Consider the following 24,277-nt stretch of genomic DNA (forward strand, 5'->3'; position numbering starts at 1 on the left):
TAAATAGAAAGAGAAACACAGAAATACCTGTAAAGTGGTTCAACAAAATATTTTACTTATCTGTAATATAAACTTCTGATTGAAGGGCAATGTCTGTGATTGAAGTTTTGCAAATCCTGGCCTGTATATACATCAAAAGCATGTTTTTTCAGGTTCTTTGTTTGGATTGCTATTAGGGCTCCCACATCTGTGGTCTTGCCACCACCTTGCTATTTTACTCTTCCTTTCAGCTTTTTCTGGAGAAGTCAGCTCTTTCGGTGGCAATTATCCATACAAACAAGAACTGTGCTTTTCTGCCAAGAGGTTTGGGTGTTGTTGAACTACATGCTTGGTGATTACCTGTCCACTGTCAAAGACTGCAGGATAAATAAGAAATGGAGGGATCTAATATCCCTCCATGTAAGGGGAATATAAACGATACCTGTGTAGAGAGCAGGTACATTTGAAAGCTCATATATTTTCATTTGAAAGCTATGTATTGTTGAACATCAGAGAAGGAGACTTTGTGTTCCACTGACAAAACACCACAGGAGCTGCAAACATAATAAGTCAACTGTTTTCTGGTGCAAATGGAAAATGAAGGATCAGGTTTGAAATTTGTTATAGTACAGAAGCTACTTGTTTTACTGATTAAATCCTAGTCTGCTGATAATTAGAGACTCCACATTATTAACCTTAGGGAGAAAATGTGGATATGCTCTGTCAAAGTCATTTTAATGCCCAGTTTGTGGGAGGACTGCTTATGATTTATGTAGATCCAAGACTCAAAAAGTAAGTATATGCTGAGTTTAGCTTAGATGTCATTGTGAGGATTTACTTCAACAAACAGGAGAGATTGTCAGGCATGAATAAGATGAATGCATCCAAAATGTGCAGCATCATGAATTCCTTTGATCTACATTTCTTCACAACTTCACTGGAGCTGGTACTCAAGATGTTTTGGTTTGAAGGCTTCTTTAATCTTCAGATTAGGTATTTTCCATGTTTAGTCTCTTCATAGTTCTCCATTTTCTGCAGTAGGCACTTCTGATTCTTGATTGCATAATTTTTTTTTAAACCAAAACCCATGAGATTCCTATTTCCCTTAGGATGAGAGAACCAGGATCCTCTCACTTGTCAAAATAAATGTTATCTTCAGACATAGCCTTGTGGTAACTGTGTTTATGAAAACACCCCTATCAGACTAGATCTGTACCATTAAGTGATGTCTATGTTCCCTCATGGACTGTAACTTCTGGAAGAATTGGAGCTGGCTCCACTTTGTGGTGTGTTAAGTGCAAACACTAGACTGGCAGTTTTTTGAGGACTACAGACAGTAAGGGGAAGGGAGCAGCTGAATATCAGTTTACAGAGAAAACAGAACAATTTTAATGGGAGAAAGTAATGAAAGCTTATTTGAGCACCTGGCTAAACGCAGAGGCTTTAGTTGCTGGATAAAATCTTGGAGATGGGTCTGTGCATGGACAGTGAACCATATCCATTGCCTAAGTGGGAATTCATTCACTGTTCATGCTGACAGCTGCTGTGGGTGAGGTGAGATCTCCCGGAGAGATAATGAGGAGTAGATTGATAATGCCTCTATGTTGAAAAGCCTGACAAAGACTAGTACAATCTTGAGTTCAGTTCAGTTTAGCTGTTTTATTAGTTTTCAATAAGGACCAGTTTTCCTAGAAAACTGTGTCTATAGGATAGATGAGTGGAGTAACTGCAGGTAATTTTCTCTTTTGTGACTAAAGATACTTATATTTCTATATTAAATAGCAATACTGTAGGTAGAATAGTAGATTTCATGTTTTATCCTGTGTAATGTTGAAAAGTTTTCTAGCTAAGGATTTTGCAGAGGCAAAACCTGCACAAAGTGGTGCCCCATTAGTACCATAATTCCAATATCTCCAAAATTAAGTATAAAGTTTATTTAAAGATTAATAGTTATTTCCTGTACTAGACACAGTAGAAATTAAGCCTTTCACAACACCACAGTTCCTAAGTGATTGAGCATTACCTTTTACACAACATTTGCTCCCAGGTCTTACTCTGCTATTGAAGTTGCATGGTTCAGTCAAGACAGGAATTAGACTCTCTGTGTCCCAGAGATCCAACTGCAATTACAGCATCTTTATAAGCCTCACCATGGTAATGTATATGGTCGGTTCTTGCTCTCTACAAGTTGCTGGGAGACACTATCTGGGACAGAAAGTTATGCCAAGTGTCTACTCAACAGCTTAACACTGATGGAAGCAATCTGATTAGAGTTCTTTTCACATCCATATTTCTCTGTTTCTCTGTTTAAGTGTCATGACCCTTCCAATTTAGTATTTTGTGTATTGTGTGGTCAAGCAGGTATTCTGATCATTATTAATGTGTATTTTTTTTTTTTTTCTCTTTTTAGTTCATAGCAGAGTTGTGACAACTTCAGGGTCAATAGTTTTACCCTCAGCTGTAGTTTAAAACCTTTCCCACTAAACTATTATCTACACATGTTAATCATCCCATCCATAGATAACTAAAAAGATCAGTAGAGTTTAATATCCTAAAGCTTTATATTTATTTTTGAGATACTACGCCACACCAGCACACTTCTATAACATCCTATTTTGTTACATAAACTTACAGTGAGAAGAAATTTAACAGGAAGTGACATGGTTTAAGTGATGCACTGACATATATAATTTAAAGACTGTAGTCTTATTGGAAGTAGACACCTGCAATTAATTCAGATATTGGGAATTCAAAATGAAACCTCTTAAAGCCAGAAGGAACTTATGATGCACATTAAGCTCATAAACTGGTGAATTTATCTGTTTATCTAGAAGAGCAGCACAGTTAGAGCTACTAAATCTCACACTCCTTTGTGAAGTACCATTGTTGTTGCTTTGATGAATCTGTAAAACACTTAGAAATTACTGTTTCTTCAGCTCCTGCCCTATCCATGAAGGCAGAGCTTGATTTACAAGCAGTTTTAAAGGGAGAAGTCTTTGTTTTCCTTTCTTTTACTATTTTCTATTAACTCAAAATCCATATTGGTAACTAAATTAATGGAGGAAATTACAGTTACTATGTATGATGCTGTGTTTGTGAGTGCATTGGATAACAAGCAGAGGTACTGTTTCATGGATATGACCACAAGTTACAGTTCTGTATAAGCAATTTTGCAAGCATATGATATTACATCTTACACATACCTCTTCAAAAACATCTTAATACAGCAACACATGCAGGCTTTAACATATGCCGACCTATTTTCTAGATTTCTTTTCTGTAGTAGCATAAATGTAATCTGAAATTCAGTGTTTTGATAATCTTGAATAACTGGAAAATATTGCTTTGTTTAGCTGTGGCCTACTATGAAAGCTCTAAATGCAGCTTGAGTCCTGCATACTAGTAGTAATGAACACAGTGGTTGTAAGGTTGAAGGAATTTTTATTTTCTGTCTATCCAAATGATTCAACATGTGGTGGATATAGATACCTGTTTGCTTGAAAGAAAGTAAGAAAAGCTACTGGAACAGTTTTGAAACATACATAATATGAAAAACCTAAAATAAGGGCAGCACCAACAGAATTCATCCTACTAGGACACCAATAGTTTCCACTGTAAGTTTATATTTACTAATTTTACGGATAATTTGTAAGTGATTAAATGTTCACCTTTATTTATAGTTTGTGTGTTATTTTCCACTGCATTACAGACAATAAATCCAAAAGGGTCTATTGACAGACAATTTAGGTCTATTGACCTAAATAAGTAAAGCAGAGATTAGGATATTTATTTAAATCTATTCACCATGTGGATGTTAATAGTTAAGGTTCTGTAAAAAGTTTTGGCATTTTCCTCTAAGTATGAACCCTTCTTTTCCTGAGACCATGAATGTTGACAGGAAAGTAAGAAAAGCAAGACTTGGAGCGTGCCCTGGCAATAAGAGATTGCTACAGCATCAAGTTAACACATATATTAAGGAAGCCCAACAATTAAATAATATTGTAGGTATATAAAATGCTTAGCAAACTTTGATATATCTCAGGTAGACTGAATGGGCAAGAACAGAAATTCAAGTATTCACTGTACTGCAGAGTGTACGTACCATTGTCAAGATTTGCCCTTCTGAGTTCAGAAAGCCTCCTGTACAAAAATGCTGGAAAACATATTTCCCTGACATTGGAAATATATATATATATGTCTGTATTTTTAAAAAAGCACTCATCATAGGCTGTCTGTCTGATACTCCCCAGTTTGAAAATGATTCATTTTTCTTTGTCTTCTTATGTCCGGGACTGTTTGATTAGGCAACGCTTTTTTTTTTTTTTCTTCTGGTTAAACTACTTCTATCATCCAATAATGGGGTTTGAATTGTGAGGTTAGCGAACCTACTACAACATACTTGCTTAATTTTCCCTGAAGAGTTTGGCAGTCCTGAAAGACATGCTCAGTATAAACGAACTACTGAGAATCTAATTAAGAGGCATGTTAAACTATAAAAAAGGGGTAGTAACCACAGTATGCTTTCATCAATTAAAGCACTTTCTAATATCAGCCAATTACATCAACCTCCTCTAGCCCTTATATTTCTTAGGCTTTGTGTAACTGCTCCCTTTATCTCTAATGGGATCCTTATAATGCTGACCATGTGGCTTTAGAAGAACACCAAAATGCTAATCTAATCCCCAGTGTTGCCCAAAGGCATTACATGGGCCCTGACATGGATCCAGGATTGGTGGCACCTAATTCAAATAAAAGCAAGAATTAGGGTAGATCAGGTGTCTCGATGACAACAGCACAATGAGCGACTGGGGGAAGGTGGGGGAAGCTGGGGAGGGGGAGATGGCAGCAGCAAACAATCAGGCACATTTCAAAAGTAATTGGTCTCCAGGGAGGGTGCGGGTTGCTTCCTAGACCACTTCTACAGAGCCCTTTGCACCTTGCCAGCTGGAGGGAAAGTGCAGACACTTCCAGAGAATAGCACTGGGGCTAATGGAACTGCACACAGAAAATGAAGGGCTGGCAGCCCGAAACCAAAAGAGTAAATTAAAATGGAACTTCCTTCCAGATTTTCCTTTTTCCTCTTTTTATTTTTATTTTTATTTTAGATTTAAATGTGGTCTTATCATTACGCTGACTTCACACAGAACTAAGTTAAATTCAAAAACTTAGGATCCCTAAAATAACTAGTTTAAAATCAGGGAGGTACACATCGTGCTGCATATGTAGCATGAAGTGAAATAAATTAGAAGGAAATTAAAAATTTTCAGTGTGATTTTTTTCCCCCTAAACACGGACATTTATAAAAAACTTTTGTACTGTAAATTTTGAGGCATTCTCCAGTTGTATGACAGGACCATCAACTCTACTTTGCACAAAGGGGAAATATACCAAAACCTGTTTTCTGCTCAAAGACACTGGAAGCAATCTCCAAAAATGACATTTTACGTGCTCACCCTACTAGAATGCCTCTAAATGTTAATAATTAAATTTAATCTTTGCTGCAGTTCTAAACTGAGAAAATGAACATGCAGTAGGATAAGAAACCAAATAACCCAGAAAAGATTTCAATTCACTTTAGAACTCCCCAGTAATTCTCTTTATCAGACCTGCCCTGGCTTCTTGCTCTGCCAAATCAGGTGCTGTCACGTCTCTAGATTTAGCTTCTAACTTCTATTAATTAAGTTTTTCCAATATGGCTAAAACACAGTGTTTTGGTTTGAAAATACAGGTGTCTTCTAAGGAAAGCAGGAGCCTCCCTTGAAATGGAAAATATAAATGCTCTCCCTCCAAATAATTATAATTTTGAAATTAAGGGGCTCTCAGGCAAAGGTAAGGGATTTAAGAATATACAGTTCTTTATTAGGAAAAAAAAAATTAAAAAATTTGCAGTAATACAAAACAACACTGACAGAGTCAGAATATGACCTGACACCCTGTGGGTCAGGGTGTTGGTAGCAGTCTGATTAAATGGTGACTGCAGTCCTCCTGGAGTGACACATGCGTTTCTGTTGAAGAAGTGATCCTGTAGAATGGTGTAGTTTCCCTCTGAAGATCCAGTGGTGGTGTGGATGGGCTTGGTCTTCCTCTGGGAATCCAGTGGAAAAGAAAGCTGCTCCTCTGGGAGCTCAGTGTAAAAAAAAGCTGCCTGTGGTTCTCCAAAACTCTGATTATACCTAGGTAGGAATGCTTGGCTCCTCCGCCTGGGTGGAGCATCTCCCAATGGGATAATGGAATTTTATCAGTCATGCAGTGAGACTCAATGGCCCCTTAACAGAAGATGTCTCCCCTGAGGGAGGATGGATCCTGGAAGAGATAAAGAAAACTGCCCCACCTAGTTTTGACAGGTGGCCCAATTAACAGAAGATAACTGTCCCACCTCTAGCAGATGGCAATGGAACACACACCCCTGGCCATATCTTGCATTTGCAAACTAAGACACACAGCATTGATTTGGTGGAATTTAATACTCTCTTTCAAGGTCTATGTTTCTGTTGCTGTGTTCCAGGCACCTTGTCTGATCCAATCTGAACTTTTAGGCAATGGGGCAGAAAGTCTCATATTCTATTGCGAAGGGAACTCTAAGATTTTCCTTCAGAAAACTGAAAGTACTCAAAATTTTTATTACTTCATGGTGTGTCTTTTCTATGGCTTTGCAAGTGACAGAAACATGTGCAAAAGGTGATTAAGTGCTGATTTTTGTTTTCAGCTACTGGAAAGATGTAGAAAGATATACAGTCCGTTAGAAGACTGGGCTTGGCTCATAGACTAGATCAACTTCTACAAAATCTTTTCTGAGAAGGTAGAAGAAATACATTTACATATTATTTTATTTTTTATTATTAAGCTTCTTTTTATTTTCTTTAACAATACAATTCTTAAGTTATTTCACTTCAACTTTTCCACGTAAGAAAACACAATGTCTTATTATGTTAATTCAACTGGAAAGCTATAGTGTAATGCAGAACACTTCTAGAAATGAACAGAGTGTAGGTTTTGTGTGGTTTCGCTTACTATCCATCTCCTGCAAAAACAACATACTTGTCAGAACAACTCTGTTTTGTGGTCTGGGAACATATCTGACTCTTACCAAAATATTTCAGCTTTAGAGTAAAATTTTCTGAATTGTGTCCCAAAATCAACCTTGTGTCCCATGCTATTCTGATAAAGATTTAATAAAAAGTTAACTACTGTAATTTTTATCTTCTTGCTGAAAGAAAGCTGGTTTATGACTGCCACCAGACACATTGTCACCAGCTTACAGTGACAGGGACAGTGGAGACAGGGAGATTTTGGAATAAAGGAAAAAGTCTATGGTGAGAGATCATTCCACAGTGACTTCTTGCCCTTATACAAGTAAATGGACTGCCCCTTCACCCCCTTCATGCAGGGCAGAACCTCAGGCTATAATGTTGTGGTTTGTTTGAATTGTTTCTCAGGAGATGGCGTTCAAAACAGAGGCACACCAGAGAATTAGACACCTCCTCTTGCAAAGAACACCTCTCCCTTTGCATGGACAGTTTAAGTGGAGCATTACTGTGCACGTCCTACTGTGCTGTTTTATTTCCATCCTCTGCTGAAGGCACTTGCCTGTTGTTGGAAATATATTCTCTTAATTCTGGGGAGTGTAACAACTCTGATTATATTTTTAGCTGCTCTATGGATCACATAGCAGACTATAACTTGTTCTCAAAAAGACAATTGCTTTTCATTTTCAATCATCTTCCCCACAAGATTTTTCACATAGCAAACCTTCACACCACTAATTTCATTTCAGACCTGCAATCATATCACACATTCCTTTGCCTGCTGTGCTGACATGCTTTCACATGCTTATCCTTTATTTATTCTGCAAGAGAAGCAAGACTCCTAACAGCTATTCCTCTTGTGTTTTGCAAAAGGTTTGAGGCAGGACACTGGTTCTACATTAAAAATGGCAGAGAGTAAAAGGGTTTGAGGGAAAAGTAGCAGAAAAGAAAGCAGTTCAATTGAGAGTAAATAGAAGCTCTATTCTAAGTGCACTAGAGGTGACTTCAGCAGCACTTTGCTAATGAGGAGAGGAAGCTGGCACTGGAAATCTTCAAAAGACCCTGTGTAAATAGGTTTTCAAACAGGGGAAGGTTTTAGTTGATATTCAAGCAACTTCAGTGCAGGCAAGATTCTCTTCTTAAGAGTCTGTAAAAGTTCTGCATTTCAGCTGCTTTATATTAAAGTATGGAGGCAGCTTTCCACATTCCAGATACAGTAGATGGTTTTTGCCCTAGCTTGCTGACCACTTTGCCTGTGCAGTGAAAGTGGCTGGTGGAGGGGAAGAGTTATGCAGTGAAGCATCTTTGCACAGATGCAAGATGCTATTACCACTAGTGATTGGGGGAATGTGTATTTCCATTTTTTTTCCCAAAAGGGCAAAGCTGAGGATTTTGTGTTTTATGGGAACTGCTAATGCTGTGGTGATGTCCTAAGGCATCTCCTTTCTCTTAGCAGAGTTAGATTTTATGTATGTCCCTGGCTTTCCATTTGTAACAGCAAATGGAACACTTGGAGATCAAAGGGACAATGTGCAGAGAAAGTGGTTTGAACAGTGGTATGAAGCAGTGCTCCTGCTCCCACCCTGAGTGCCTCATCACCAGCTTTGTACTCACCTGCTCTTGGTCTGTTACTTTAACAAGCTATTATTTGCAGGGGCCATCCACTCTCATTATCCTTGTGGCAGCAGCAGTGACACCTCTGCTCCTGGCCACTGTCTCTGGCATGTGCCTTGCTGAAATGCCTGTCTTGTTCTTTTGCATTAAAGTGTCTCAGAGAAATTGAAAACAGATCATAATATTAGTCTACTGAAGTAAGATAAAGATATAAGAATATTATGGACAGAAAATTGAAAAGAATTGATCAGCTGGTTTTGCAGGGTCATTGAAGTGAAGACCCTCTTCCAGTCCTCTTCTTGAACTGTAAAATCTACCGTGTGTTGCCATCTTTCTTAGCTGAAAGAAAATTAATTCAGAAGAAAGTGGGAAGGGAATGACAAGAATTTTATTTTCCCCCAAGTTTTATTGTTAATTAAAAAAGCAATTACCATATATTTCTAACTACTTTATGAGTATAATTTAGTCTGTACCAGCAAATTAGAGAGAAAATACTTGAAAAATCTTATTTAGCTGAATTACTCTTCCCCCACATCCATTCATGCTTCTACCTAATAGGCTTTCTGCACAACACATCTGTGAAATGTTTTTTAAGGTGTTTTATAGCAATTGATATTGTTGAAGGTTTTCAATGTTTTTCTGTTAAAGATGCAATAAAGTGCAGGACCGGGCTAAGGGGTAGTGTTGGAAAGAGCTTCAAATATGCTTATAACAGATGGCTCAAGAAAAGTGGCTGCATAACATGTTGAGAAACTTCAGTAAGAAGGAGATAATCACTTCAGAAATTCAGTTGACAGCCTTGAGAGGCAAACACCAAACACGATGGATACAGAGAGGAGAGGATGGTTGAAGGCTTGACACAGCTTTTCAGAGGAAGTTAGAGTAAATCTGTGATCCGTGGTAGAGTGAACAGAAAATCACCCAGGAATTAACTAGGTAAAAAAACCAGCAGAGGATTGCTGATTTTGGGCAGGAAAGATGTAAGCATCAGGCTTTTGCCCGCGATGGTGCTGAGTATTTTGCAGAAATATTTGGAATTAATTCCAAACAATCAGAAGCAAACAGAAAAAGCAGTGACCTTATTAGAGGAATCCAGCAACAAAACACCAGAACAAAAGAGATTAATGGTGATTTTCAGTGAATAATATGGAGTTCAGAAAAAAAGCCTCCAAAACATAACTGTTCTCAAATATTTCAAGGATATAAACAGAGAATATGTGCCAAAGCAAACTTTAATGTGACCTTAAGAATCTATACTACTATTTAGGCATGGTTTAAAATAAAAAAAAGGGGAAAACACCCCAAAGAAACAAACAGAAGGAAGCTTCCTAACCAAGGTGTTTTAGAGTCTGGAGTGCTTTTCAAAGAGAAGCAGAAGAATCCCATTTATTTAGATACTGGACTTTAGCTAAAGGGCAAAGCAATAGCTAGTAAGGTATATAGGCCACCCTGCTCAGGACTCCTAATGATCTCATATTCTTTCCCAAATGTCAATGGCGTAATTCTTTGTTTCATAGCCTGAAATCATTGGACTACTCTCAACTATAATGAAGACAACTGAAGTGAAATAGAAAAAAAAGAAAATTTCACAATGGTGTTGGGGGTGGGGATGGGAGTGGGGGTATTACCATTTTCAAGTCAGCTTAGCACATTTTAAGATCTACTTCCCTTTTTTCAGTCTAATTAATTGGTCATTCCTTGACATATAGAGATTCTATAAACATTAATTTGTTGAGGTAATACTTGAGCTTCTCTCCCACTCCCTAGGTGGAAGTGTGGAAGCAAGAATTATCTGCATTCAGAACATGCAGCTCAGTGGCTTCACATTTTACTTTTAAAGAAAACTTTCGCTTTTTTTTTTAAAATTTAAATGCTAAGATTTATTTATTTATTTATTTATTTTTTAATCATTGGATCAGTTACTGTTTGATGTCAAGACCCTGGCTGAAACTTGGATATTGAACTGTTGTTTAGTTATTATTTACTGTCATATCTATACATTATAGTGTAGCTAAAGAATGGAAATGCCAAGATGTAACATCCATTTCACAGTTTATCAGCAAATACTTTTTAAAAATCAAAACAACAGGGGAAAAAAATTAGCTCACTTACCATGGAATACTTAGCATTGAAATTTTTCTCACCTGAATTTTTAGTTACCATATTGTTTGAGACTCTAAAATGTGTGCTGTGATTTTTTTTTCTGAGCATTTAAAACCACTTTTATATTTCTCTGCTCCCATCCCAATACAGATTTCCATATGCTTTGGGAGCAGAATAAATCTTTGAAAACTGAAAAGTCGGCTTTGGCTTGTAAAGCATATAGTTTGATTACCCCAATTTGCTGTTTACTTATGAATTTCGTTTAACCATTTTTGTTGTGCTTGGCTTTGTATTTACATTCAGCACATGGAAACAATTATGCTACTTATGTAAAATACAATAGACAAAACTTTTCCTGAAATGACCTGTTAGTCTTAGAGTTTCCATACCATTCCCTTCGTGAGTAACTAATAAGAAAAAAAAAAATCACATCTTGAATGATATTCTTAGAAAAGTATGTTTTAATTGGTTCCTGTGCACCATCATGTTTTCCAAGATGGCAGCACTGTGAAACAATATTAGTATCTATTCAAAGCAAAGCAGATTACAGCTGGCAGGTAGATTTTATTAGAGAAGAAGTAAATGAAGCCACAAGGGATAAAACTGAATAGATTGAAATATGACTGAACCCTGAGTGTTATCCACCTTCCTTTGTTAAATTTGTCTGGCTTGCAACTTTAGTTGTCCCTGAAAACACTAAAATGAGGCAGTGTGTATATTGAGGAGGACCTCACTTCCAGAAGGCATTAATGGCACCAGAATTCATGTGGTTTTCTGTTTCTGCAAGGAACCCACATCACTGATTCACCCTTCTGTGTTGCACAGAAAGTGTTTACTTTTCATTTCCATAAGTAACATAAGTAGAAATGAACTCCTTAATGTTTGCAGGTCTACCTTGACTGTATGTGTGCCTCAAATATTTTCTTTTCCCTACACTATCAGCTGGCTTAATAGAAGCACAGCTTTTCCCTAAAAACCTTTTTCCACCTTGCCCTATATGTAGGAACTGAAGTTGAGTCATTCACATTTAGTTTAAAGGAGTACTGATGAGAAAGCATTTTCATCGGATAAACAGTGGTCTATGGGTTTTGCTAAAAAGAATAACGTAACCTATGAGATGGAACTAAGCTTTGATGACACATATAACTTGAGAAGGACCCAGTGTCCTTCTGTGCCTACTGCATTGTGAATCCCCAGTCATGTCCTCTGCTAGTCAGAAACCAGACAAAGGAATTGGGTCAGAAAAAAGCTTTATTTCCTGTAGGTTCTGATTAATTTGCTCATATAGACTTCTGATGGGCCTCTCCTTCTGAGTTACAGTCACCAGCAAGCTTAGGAAGAAACAATTATAAGTTTGGTGGTGCAGCATCTGTTGATGTCATGAAAATGAAACGTTTTCATGAAAGTGCATGGACTAAATTCATGTTTTTCAAGGTGACATATATCCCTTCAATAAGATCAGTTTTTTGATTAATCTTAATAGCATAATAATAAAAAAAAAAGATTTAAAGCATAGTCAAGTAATAAATACAAAACTCTTGCAATCTCTGCAAGTGAGATTACAATTACTTTTATTTTTTGCTTGGCCTTGCTGAATGCAGGTACTTAAGAGTAGTCTGAGAGTTAAAGATTTTAAAAGCTTGATTTAATTTAAATTCCTGTAGATAAGCACTGAACACTGCTCCTGTACAGGTGAAAGAAACAAACACAATGTTGTAGAACACTTTTTTTCTGGTTTTTTTTCACATATTTTTGCACATCTGACTTTAATACAAATAGAATTATGGGGTGGAAATCTTTCTTCTTGCTTGTTTTAACTTTGTTGTGGCATAATACCAGTTAATTGTAAAACTCAAGGAAAGGTCATGGAATACTTGCATCTAAAAAGAAGTATTTGTTAAAATATTTAATAATTTATTTTTGAATTAAATTCTTGAGGTTATCATAATCAGGATTATTAAATGATGTCTATTTGCATTTTCTTTTTCTTAAACCTGAAAGCACTTTATGTGTTTATTTCATTATTTTCCTGCAGATAGCAAGCTCATTTTAAAGTTTCATCTTCTGGTTGTACAGGTTTCCCTCAATGCAGAAGTGGAAAGAGAAATACTATAAAAAAAAAGAAAAAAAAATATAAATAAGTGGAAATTGGTGAACAACTTAAGGGACAGATCTGATTTCCTTTACAACATTTAAATTAATCTTGTCAATTAATTGACTGCTTTTGAAGCTTTCAGTGTCCCCTTAACTTTCAGGTTTTTGTGACACTGGAAGTGCTTTATGAAGAAACTGACCTATTTTATTTCCTTTTTAATGCATATTTTAGGACAGGAAAGTTAGAGGCATCCTAATATATTATATACTGTAGTTATTTTGTGATTGTATTTGTGTGGTTTCAATGCTGATAAACTTATCTTTCATGTTCTTCTTGAACCAGTTACCTTCGATAAGAGCTTAAGTGACTTCTTTCTTTCAGAAACTATTACAGTTGTAAGACCTACATATTTTTATTTCCATATGCACTGCTGCTAGTTATTGAAATATGCTGTTTTTCTTTAGCTCTGGTACAGTGAAATACAAAAACTAACACTGCTGTAATTTCATTGAATCAGCAAACAATCTTTAATAAAACTGGACTATAAGGACGTACTTTGACTTAAAGCTATGGAAGAAACCCCTGAAGGTATAATAATGTTCTAGATGTAGTGGTATGAGAATACAAAGAAATCAAATGAGAATGCATAAGGTAACAGGAAGTGATATTTTTATTATTCAACTTAATAAAGTTGGAACAAACATTTCTGAAAAGCTTGTGGCTACCAAAATATGTTCAGTTTACCTGCACATCTACCTAACATATCTAGCTTTCTGTGTCTGAAAGTTTCCTAATGTGATTTTTCCTGAGAAGAAATATTTTGTCTCTTTCCAAACTTCTCCTTTTCTGGACTCTTAAAAAAGGTTAAAACAGTAAATGTAAAATTATGTCAATTAAGGTGATATAGCAAGTATACGCCTGAAAAACAGTTTATGCGTTTGTTACCTCAGCTTTCATTTCCTCCAATTCTCAGCTCTTATTTTCCACACAACTAACACAAACTTCAGTTTGAGCTTCTGCTCAAACTGAATCTTGGATGCAGGCATCATTCTGGAGGTGATTATCTAATCTATTTAGATTAGATGTTATGGAGAGATTCTTCCCTGTGAGGACAACTGGCCCAAGTTACATGAGCAGCTCTGGGTGCCCCATCCCTGAATATGTTCAAAGCCAGGTTCTACAAGCCTCTGAGCAAACTGGTCTAATGAAAGAGGGCTGTTAGATGATCTTTAAGGTCCCTTTTAACTCAAGTCACTTTATGATTCTCTGTCAGAATTTTCTCAATCAGCATTTCTCTGAAGCACTACAAACTGAGAAATTATTCAACTTGTCTACATCAAAAAAAGCCCACCATTGACCCAACTCTTTTGTCAATCTCTGCTCTTTCTGCTATGCCATTTTCATGTTGCACTAAACAGATTCTGGTAGAGGTTCTAGGAAAACAGCCAAGATAGAAAAAATTGCTTGATTTACTTAAGAAAAAATTTTAAGGAATATTCTCCTTGTAATACAGGTTTGACAATAGCATTTTTCTTCCCTATACATTCTGCTGCAATCTCATGACACGTATGCAAGTGTTTGCTGGCGTTTGAAATTGGTTTGGTTGATCTAATCTAGTGTAATCTAATCTAATCCAATCTAATTTAATCTGTTTTTTATTGATGTGAAACTCAAATCATTAAGTTGCTTTCTTTTTCACAGAATTCAGTACTACTCTTCTAAGTATCTGACTGGTTTGAAAATTGAATATGACTGTATTTGGTCTGCAATGTTTTACTGTAGAAATTATGGCTATATTATATCATAAGGAAAATATGCCCACAGCACAATGCTGATAGAAGCTCTTCTGTGTCCCACAGACTTGAGCTTCTTCAAAGGAGATTGGGGAGGTGTTTCCTCTAAATTTTGCCTAAACATTTGCGAAACTGTTACAAAGTCAAGTTTGTAACACATAGAGGTGCTAAAAATCAGAAGAACTGCATATTGTTTTTTTTTTTTTTCTCCTGGCACATTTGTTCTTTGTTACTGAAATCTTAGTACCTCATAGAAAATTTTGGTTTGAATTAAAAGCTGAGTGAAAGAAGCTACGTGTTGGCATATTGGATTGCTCCTGGCCAAGGAAACTGTGATGCATATACAAATTTTTGTAGGCATTATTTTGCATTTTCTGGATCTTTTTTTTGCAATATTCTCCAAGTTTGTATTTGTGCAGTGGCCACCTCAGGCTAGTCTTTCAATATCTCTTGTTTGTAACTTCTTCCTCTTGTTTTCCAAACTTTATATCTGTGCCAGCAGCTTTCTGGTTTGGCTGAGGAAGCTGCTTAGATGAAGAAAATCATCCTGTGAGAGGATTAGAACTGGTTCAGGTGTAAGGGGAAGAGGAACCATTGTTCTTCTTGCAGAATGACAGTGTGGTATTTTTACAGTAAGGACAGCTAACCAGATATTGTAAATTATTTTTCATGAAATTAGAATTATGAGTGCTTTTGCTTTGGTTAGAAGAATGAGAATATGCTACCCTTATTCACTTGTTAAGAAATACTGAGAAAAACTCTGGTCTACAGAGTTATGTAGCTAGCACAGGTAACTCTTCTATCTGCACTGTTTTTAAACAATTTTCAAACATTCTGTTCTACTAGTCTTTGTAGCTATTTCTACCAAATCTTGAATGGCTAACCATTTACTGCCTGTACAAATAATGCAATAAAATTATTTAGTATATTCTCAGAAACTCAAAAAATGATAAGCAAAATATTTCTATAGCACTACACTGAATTTACCAGCCTTTCAAAATATCCCATAGCTTTAAATTTTTTAATCAGAAATTGTGTTCTAAACATGGAAGTGAGAAACTAGAAAGTTGTATGATACTGCTAATATTTGGTATGAGATTAATCAGCTTTATTTTTCCTTTGAAACCAAGGTTTATAGAAAAATTAGATAAAGCAAGATTTGAATTTTTTAGATTATATACTCTTACTATCTGGAGGTTGGAGTGCAATAATTATTTTCCCAGTGGGTCTGTCTATTCAAACTATGGCTCTTGCAACCCTGGTTTGGCTGAGGAAGGTTAAATACCTGGGTTAAATACCTTCCAAAATACCTGGGTTAAATACCTTCCAAAGTGTTTTTTGACATAAAATGTGATACCTCTATAAAATTATCTGTGTTATTTGCCAGGTGTGCTTTTGTCTGTTTATAAGCTTTGAAATTATATGAGTCTCATGTTGCTTTAATCATTGTAGTCCTCTAGTAGGAAGGAGAGGCTGCCCCAAAAAATGTTGATTTCCTATCTTTTTTCAAATAGAATGCTCAGCAGGGCAAAAGCAATTTTGAGGGACAATAAATATAGGAAAGATGGTGCTTATATCTTGCACATGTAGTACAGTTTGATGGCATTTGTAAGGATTTTTGGTGCTTCTAATTAAATTAAATAGTAGAAAAGACCAAATAAATAGACAGAGGGATTGAAAAATATTGAGAATTATGAAAACTGTGAAAACAATATGCAAAATATATGAGAATCAGCTGAAGTAACAACATTTAATCTCTGCACTGCACTATCACTTTCTTTCCTAGTTCTTTCTGGAGCATGTGTATCTGTAAGAAAAGCAATAGTCACAGATAATAATCATGTTGCCAGTAAGTTGAGGTATCACACCTAGGATTAGTTGGGTTTAGCAGAAGGACAAGGTTATTGCCGGAGCTCTCCAATTACTGCCAGTATTGCTCCTTTCTAAAGTGTCAAATGACAGCAAGGTTTTGAAGGCTAAATCCAACAACAGTAACTTCTAGATGGGCAGGTGATAATTGAGTGGCACAGAGTCTGAGTGTTTTTTGGTGTAGTAAGTTCACAATGAAGATGACTTTCATTTCCAACATAAGCTATTTATGATTAGAAATGCACCTATAAACTGTGCTGCAAAATGCCTGACACTGATGAGACAGAGGCTTTAATAAAGTTAATGACAACTCCAGGGATATTTGGGAAAATTAATAATTGTTATTATGATATATTTTCAGTAGCTTTTGTTTAACTTTTTAGACTTAGCTAAATTTATAGTGTTCCTTTAATTAATGGGAATTTGGGGTGCTAACCTGTCAAAGGGCTGTGTGGTTTGGTTCCCAGAAATGAGATGCACTGGGTCCCTGTAACCAGAGGGCTAAAAAGATGACTGTCATTTTTTTACTCTTTAACACAATTTGATTCCTGCTTCCCCGATAAACAAAAAATTATTTGATAACTCACTCTTTTTTGGGGGGCAGTGAAGGTGGAACAGGAGAAACAGTAGAGTGTGCATGCAGTATGGCAGTTTCACAAGTAAAATTTACAGGATTCCCTAGAATTTGGCTCAAACACTTAAAGAGGTTTCAGAGTGTTCTACCAGTAAGTCACAGAACAATTAATTCCCACAGGAAATTGTATTTATTTCCTGTTATTCTTTAAGATGTTGGATTACTTTTTCTTACTAACCTTAGTTTTTTAGACTTGGAAAGAGGTTCATGAAATTTAGCCCATCCTTAAGATCATTCTTTTATTCTGGTAACATTTGTGGCAGGGCATGAGTGCCCTGTGCTCCTGTTTGGTGTGGCTCATGGCTGGTTATCATCCCGGAGAACATGCCATTGGATGGGTGTACTGGTTTGAAGGCAAACCATTGGTAGGAATTAACTCCACACAAATATGTTGTGAGAGATTCCAAGTCAGAACTACAGTTTATTAGGAAAAATTACAATAAAGGCAACAGGATAGAAACACTGGCTTATACCAACAAAACCAGAATACAATCTGACACCCTGCTGATCAAGGTGGTGGCAGCAGTCTGATTGGAGTGATGGATGCACCCCTGTTGAAATGGTGATCCTGTAGAAAAGTCTGGTCCATCTCTGGAGGTCCAGTGGTGGTTTTCAGGATTCTCTGCTGGGAATCCAGTCATGGTGGTATCGTGGTGTTCCAAACTCCATACAGGTAGGATTGTTTGGTTCCTCCCACAAGGCAGATCATGTCACAATGGGATGATGTAATTCAATGAGTCAGTCTGGGAGATTTCGATGGCCTGTTAGCAGAGATGGCCTCCCAGAGTGAGGCTGCTGCTTTCCTGGAAGGAGTAATGGAGAAGATAAAGGACACTGCTCCAGCCATTTTAACAGCTCATATAGATGGTAGTAGAATACATACATCTTCCATTGTAACCCAAGACAATGGGTGAGATATCCCATGTGAGATACTGCTAGGCAGTAGAGATCACTGTGAAGTGCAGCCTTGGAAACTAAATTCACTTTCTGAATGGCATGGTCTGAAAATTTTGAAGAAATTTTTCCTTTGGGAAGTTTTTGGAAGGAAATGTGAGTGCAGCTCTAGGGGTTTGGCAGTGTCATGGTTTAGGAATGGTACTCCCCAGTTTATTTTTCCCACTGAAACATCCCAGACCATGTGCTGCTCACTCCCTTTACCTTCTCTCCCATAGTGTCAGGATGGAGAGGAGAATTGGAGACATGTAAAAGTAAAGATCATGGTTTGAGATAAGAACAGTTTACTGTAAACTGCAATAAGATAAGAAGAACTATCAATAACATCATAGTAACAGCAGAATAGCAAGATAAGCAAATGATTCACCTGCAATTGCTCACCATGCCTGGTGCCATGCAATCTCAAAGTGCAAACAGGGAAAATGTCCCTATCACCCTTTGCATGGTGTGAGGTGGTATAGAATAACCCCAGAGCCTGGCTGAGTCCCTCCTGGCTGCTGCAAAAATTAACCTTGTCCTGGCCAGAACCAGAAATGCAGCAAATCTGTCTTTAACTTGCAAATGTTTGAAGAAAAATACACAACAGAAAAGAACAACAGCATTTGAAGCTGCTCTTTGTAAAGGTAACTGAAGTTTATGGAAGAAGTATAATGAATTTATAGCTCCCAAGTAAGGTAATTTCCTTGCAGCCCTTCAGAAAAACATCTCAGCACTGATCACCATTCCTATTCTCAAGCCACTCCCTTTCTGCAGTGAATACAATCCCTGCATTTAACCAAACCTCAGGCTGCATTTTTTGCAAAGACTTAACCTCAAGAGTGAAACAGCTTTCTCATCCTCTGCTTAGTCCTTTGGTATAAATAGCTTTTGATAATATTACCTTGTTTTTCTTATTCCTCATGTAAATAATTTTCTCATAAAAGGGTCCTATATGAGTACAACATTGTAGAAGATACATGGAGAATACTAAGAAAAAAGGCAGTTTTCAAACAGCCTCTCAAACATGCATTGACTTATTTAATAGAATTGGTTGGTTGCGATTTAAATTTAAAAATCTACGTACCCAACCCACCTAAATGCTGATTTATTTCTGTTCTGTTCCTGAAGTTGATTTTACAAGTGAGTCTTATGGTGCCCTATAAGGGCTTTTGAAGAGAAATCTTGATGTTGAAGTTGATAGAAGTTTCATTTTGGTATTTCTAAGAGTGAACAGTAGAAAGACCCAATATCCAGCAAGAAACGACAACATGCCAGTTCTATAAATCATACTGCTATTACTAACTGTTAACTTAGACACAGTGATTTGGAAGAAGTATCAATAGTAGTTTAATGTATGAGGACTCCAGCCTATCACCAGAAAATTAATGTCTCAGGTAGAGCAGCAGGTTTATACTCTCAAATGCTGCACCTGTAAATCTCTATTGAAGAAGGCCAATGCAGAAAATTGAAATTATGTTTTGCTATGGTGTTCAATATCCTTGTTATCAAAAATCCAACTTTTGAGATTGGGTTTTCACACAGCTTTTCAGTTGAACAATTTTGGTGAATGACTCAGCACTCAAGCCAGGACAAAAACTTGCAGAAAAACAACAACAACAACAAATTCCTGAACCAGAGTTTCAGTCTGAGTTTCCGCTCTCTTGAAAGTGATCATGTGTGACTCAGGTTCCTTTTGTTTTTGGGAACTCACAGTTTTTCTCTTTCCAGAGGAGTTTTCATAGCTATGAGCTGGGCGGAAATGTAGCTGACAGCAACAATATTTCCCAAACACAGACACAGAGAGAAAAATGTGGGGTTTTTAAATCCGTTTTTTGCTTCTCTACTTTCAGATAGTTTACTAATAATATGTATTGTGAATTTACTGTGCTAATAGCAGATTCCTCGTGGGACTGTGTTTTATTTCTCATCATCTATGTTATTCCTTTTTTACAACACAAAGTTGAGTTTTTCTATCTTTCTTCAAGGGAAGAGAGTGTGCTTTACATTTATTCTTCTTTTTTTTTTTTTTCACTCCTCCATAAGGGCTCCCATGAGCTCTAAAATTAAGTCAGTCTCTACTGAAGTGGTTCTAGGTCTATTCTAGGTTTGTACTAATCTCATACCAAACAAGATTGTGTTGCAGGAAAATGGTGATCTGGAGACACTCACTTAAAAGACACCTGCTTTCTGCCTTTTTTGGAAATATTCTGACCTCTGGGAAAGTATTGTATTAAAACTTCTCTGGGATGTATTGTATTCTGACATTATTGATACCATTCTTGTTTGTCATGAAAATAGATGTCTGATGCATTAGATTCTAGAAGATTCATCTGCCTTCAGTTCTCCCTGGTTCTTGTGTTTTTTATCTCTTTACTTTGAGCACATACACATTGTGTATGCTTTGCTGTACAGTTCATTAAGTTTGATCCCCTAACATCAGCTGCTACTCCCTCAGAAATTTGCATATTTAACTTTGCACAACAAATGAGTTGTGCAAACTAGCAAACTAGATGAGAACATCATATATTAATCAGAAAAAATATCAACAGATTATGAATATTTGTCCTTAATATCAGTAGCCTCCAACCTCACCCAACTGTGCTTCAGCGGCACTGGTGTTTACTTAATGTCCCTGCAAGTACTCAAACTAATAATGTGCTAGGTAAAAGCTGTTGTAGGTTGACATCTAAGTGAAACTCAGCAATGCTTATAAATGGTTAAAATATTTATATTAACTCCACTGTGTTTAAAGACCTTTAAAATGTCTTTATAGGATTTATGTACAGTCTATCTGTTGTGCAGGTTAGAAAAACATCCACTTCTGACTACTGCATGATAATTAGTTTAACAGTTCACTGACCACCACTGCTTCTGTAAAATCTGAACTGCTACCCTCCTTCATACATGAAACCATAAATAGATTCTGCTGTTCAGTCTTTATGATGGTGAAAGTGGATCACCATGATTCAAAATTTGAACTACCCTCTCAGACTGTGTTATAAAAGTTTTGACCAGGAGTGAACAAGCTTTTGGATTTTTGTCTTAGGGTGCAAGCTTAGATTTTAAAGGTCAAATTTAATCCAAAGCCACCTTGAATAAATTTCTTATGAGTTTTTGCACTTTTTTTTCCTTTTCAATAACTTAGATATCACACTGCTGTAATTATTGAATGGCGAGGAGGAACTGAACAACACTAGGAGCCAAATAGCATCAGAGACAGATAAATTAGATTCCCCTCATTCAAATTCTGTTTTAAAATTCAAAGCAAATTTAAAAGTAGTTTGAATTAACAAGATGAAACTTACAGATGACAGATACTTTTCTATCCAAAGTGTGCAACCACCGCACTATGAAAAGCCAGGCTAGGATGTATACTGGGACACAACTAAGTATGTAAATATGTAAACTTTTCTTATTTTGGAGTGTGTATTTGTTTTGTTATACTTTTATTTTAAATTGTTTTAGAGCAGTGTCCTTGTGGAAAGGGCACAATTTTCTCATCTTTTCTCATTTGTGTTTATGTAAGCTGACATTTGCCATGCCATTTGTCTCACTCTTAGCTATTTAGAGGCGCTTGCCCAAAGAATCCTTTTGGGACCTGGCTTTCTAGACTCAGGGCTGATGTTGCGTTCTGAGTGAAACCTTCTAACCTCTTCAAAGAAAAGACAGATTTGACCCCAAAGCCCTTATTTATAACAACCAGTCACAAGGTGATCATCCTGCATGACCTGTGGAATATACTACACACTGTTTTTAGACAGCACTGAACGCTTCTCAAAGAATTCCTGCAGAATTATTATTTAATGTTAAACCACATAAATGGTCCCAAAGATAAGAAAATCAAGACAGGGTAGATAGTGGTTTGACTAATATCTCTGCAGTTCTTGGCCATCTTGAAATAGTGACTTTTTCACTTTAAAAAGAAAAAAACATTTATAATTTAAAGGTTAAATGAAACGTCTTGGTTTTATGCTTATAAAAAACTGTGCATACACATATAAACTTACATATTCTGTCTTGTAATACTCATAATTTTATACAAATATGGTTTGTCAGTCTTTAATTTTCCACAGAAAAATGGTTATTCTTAACCATAAACTGAATAGTAACATGATTTAAGCAAAAAAATACCTACCACAAATCAGTGATCTAAATGTAAATTGAACAAAAATGTACAAATAAATGCACACTGAATATAAAGCATGAAAAAAAAAAAGCTTTTTACTTTGCCACACAATTTGAAAAGATTGTCTTTAAATAGTTCATAAGATCATGTGTAACAGAAAAAGACTTAGAGGTCTGTGAAAAGGACAGGGAATCAGAACCAATTTCAATATTTAAACATGGCCTACTCCTGAGTTTAGCAAATCAATTAATGAAATTCAAATACCTTAAAAATTAAAAAGTGTTGAACAAGAGTTATAGAAGAATTTAAGCATTCCTAGTTGTTTGCAAAACTTTTTTTTACTGAGATTTTAAAAGTTGCAACATATATTTAGCTGTTAGGGGTATTAAGAAATAATTTGATGAGCAAATGTAGTGCTGCATGGTGATTTCATGTTTCTCTGAAACAGTCATTAATTTAATTTTTTTTTTTTATGGTGAATTATTACATTCGGACTTGAAAATTTTTTTACACTCTTATTTACAGTGGTTAATAGTTTATTATACAACTCTCCAGTTGAGCTCTGCTACACTATGCCTTTTCATAGTCTTGTGAAACTGGAGAATTTTTGTTTTTTTTATCTCACTTTCAGACTTTTGTTTAGATCTTGAGAAAATCTGAAATGCTCAGCAGACAGGTAAATATTTCTGTCATAAAAACACTTTGTGTTTTTTTGAGAGTTTTAATATTTCTATTTTAAACATCAACTTTCAAAAATTTAAAGTCAGTAATAGAATGCATTCATTTTACTTAAATTTGGCATCAGCTTTGCGAAAAAATAAACGTTTCTTTTTATATAAGGAGATATATATGCACCCTTCATAGAAATGATACATAATATACACAAAATGTCATAGGTGAAAAGTGTTATTTTTAAGTAGAAGAAACTCCGAAAATAAAAGCACACTTTACAGACCTACCTAAAACTTTTTAAAACACTTTTTTTCAAATATCTCTCTCCACATACATACTTCCAATTTCTGACTCTTATCAGTTATTCTTGCCTTCACCATAAAAGTTTTTTATAGAAATGTTTGGTTATATTGTGCTGTGCTTTCAACAGATCTCACCAGTTGCATATGGCCAGCTCGGTTCTTTCTACAGACAAGGGAAAAATAATGGTGCTTATCCAAATTTCTTCTGAATAAGTATTAAGCTCAGTGGTGTGAAGCTATTCTTTAAAAAGGAGGTTAAACAAGATCCTGATTGCTCCTGCCTTAAGAAAACCTTGATACATTTTGTAAATTGAAGACTCCTGGTTAAAATTTGAAGAGAGCTTTCTGTTTTTTTTTTAATTTTTCTTATGATATTATTTAGCCTTGATGCTCTGCCCTAAAGCTTTGATAATAAAGTGTTTGTAAGAATGTTGCGATTCAGTCTAAGAGAAATCTTTAAAGCTGTTTTTTGGTGCTCTCAACAGTGGGGCTTTTTGTGTTTTGTTGGTTTGTTTGTTTAGGATTTTCATTGTTTAACTTTTTTTGAATTGTGACATACTGAAAGATAACTAAGCAGCACCTTGAAAACGTAAAGGAAGTGGCACATTTTTAGAAGCTTTTTTTTTTTTTTTCCCCCCCAATGGTTTCAACTCTTACAAGTTAATCCCTTTATATGGATAACCTCCAGAAAACAGGTATCTTTGAAAAGCTGGCAATATCTAGAGATACTGAGATTAAAAAAATAGTGTTGTTCCATATTCTGTATTTTTTTTAATAGTTTCCAAAAAGCTATTTAATTCTTACTATCACAAGCTACTCCATACATCAGTGATGCAGTATGATTAGGAGTGTTTATATAGTCTCAAAAAAGGGGTAACAGTGAGAAAACACACATGCAGGAGATGAGAAAGCTTTAGGAGTGTTCAGAAAAACTTAGTGAGAGTAATTCAATCTTTAATTATTTTATTAGAGGGAAGGTAAATTGGACTTTTTTTTGTTTATATCTGTCTGTAAGAAGACACAGCAGCATTTAGTAAAACCAACAAAATTTGAAACCACTTAGTGGAGGAAAAATCTATGTGAGCATCAAAATTGTCCAAAGCAAGTTTAAAAAACCTGAAGATATTTTAAA

This window comes from Onychostruthus taczanowskii, unplaced genomic scaffold (assembly GCF_017590055.1).
Source record: "Onychostruthus taczanowskii isolate IOZ18803 unplaced genomic scaffold, ASM1759005v1 scaffold72, whole genome shotgun sequence".
Classification (NCBI taxonomy): Eukaryota; Metazoa; Chordata; class Aves; order Passeriformes; family Passeridae; genus Onychostruthus; species Onychostruthus taczanowskii.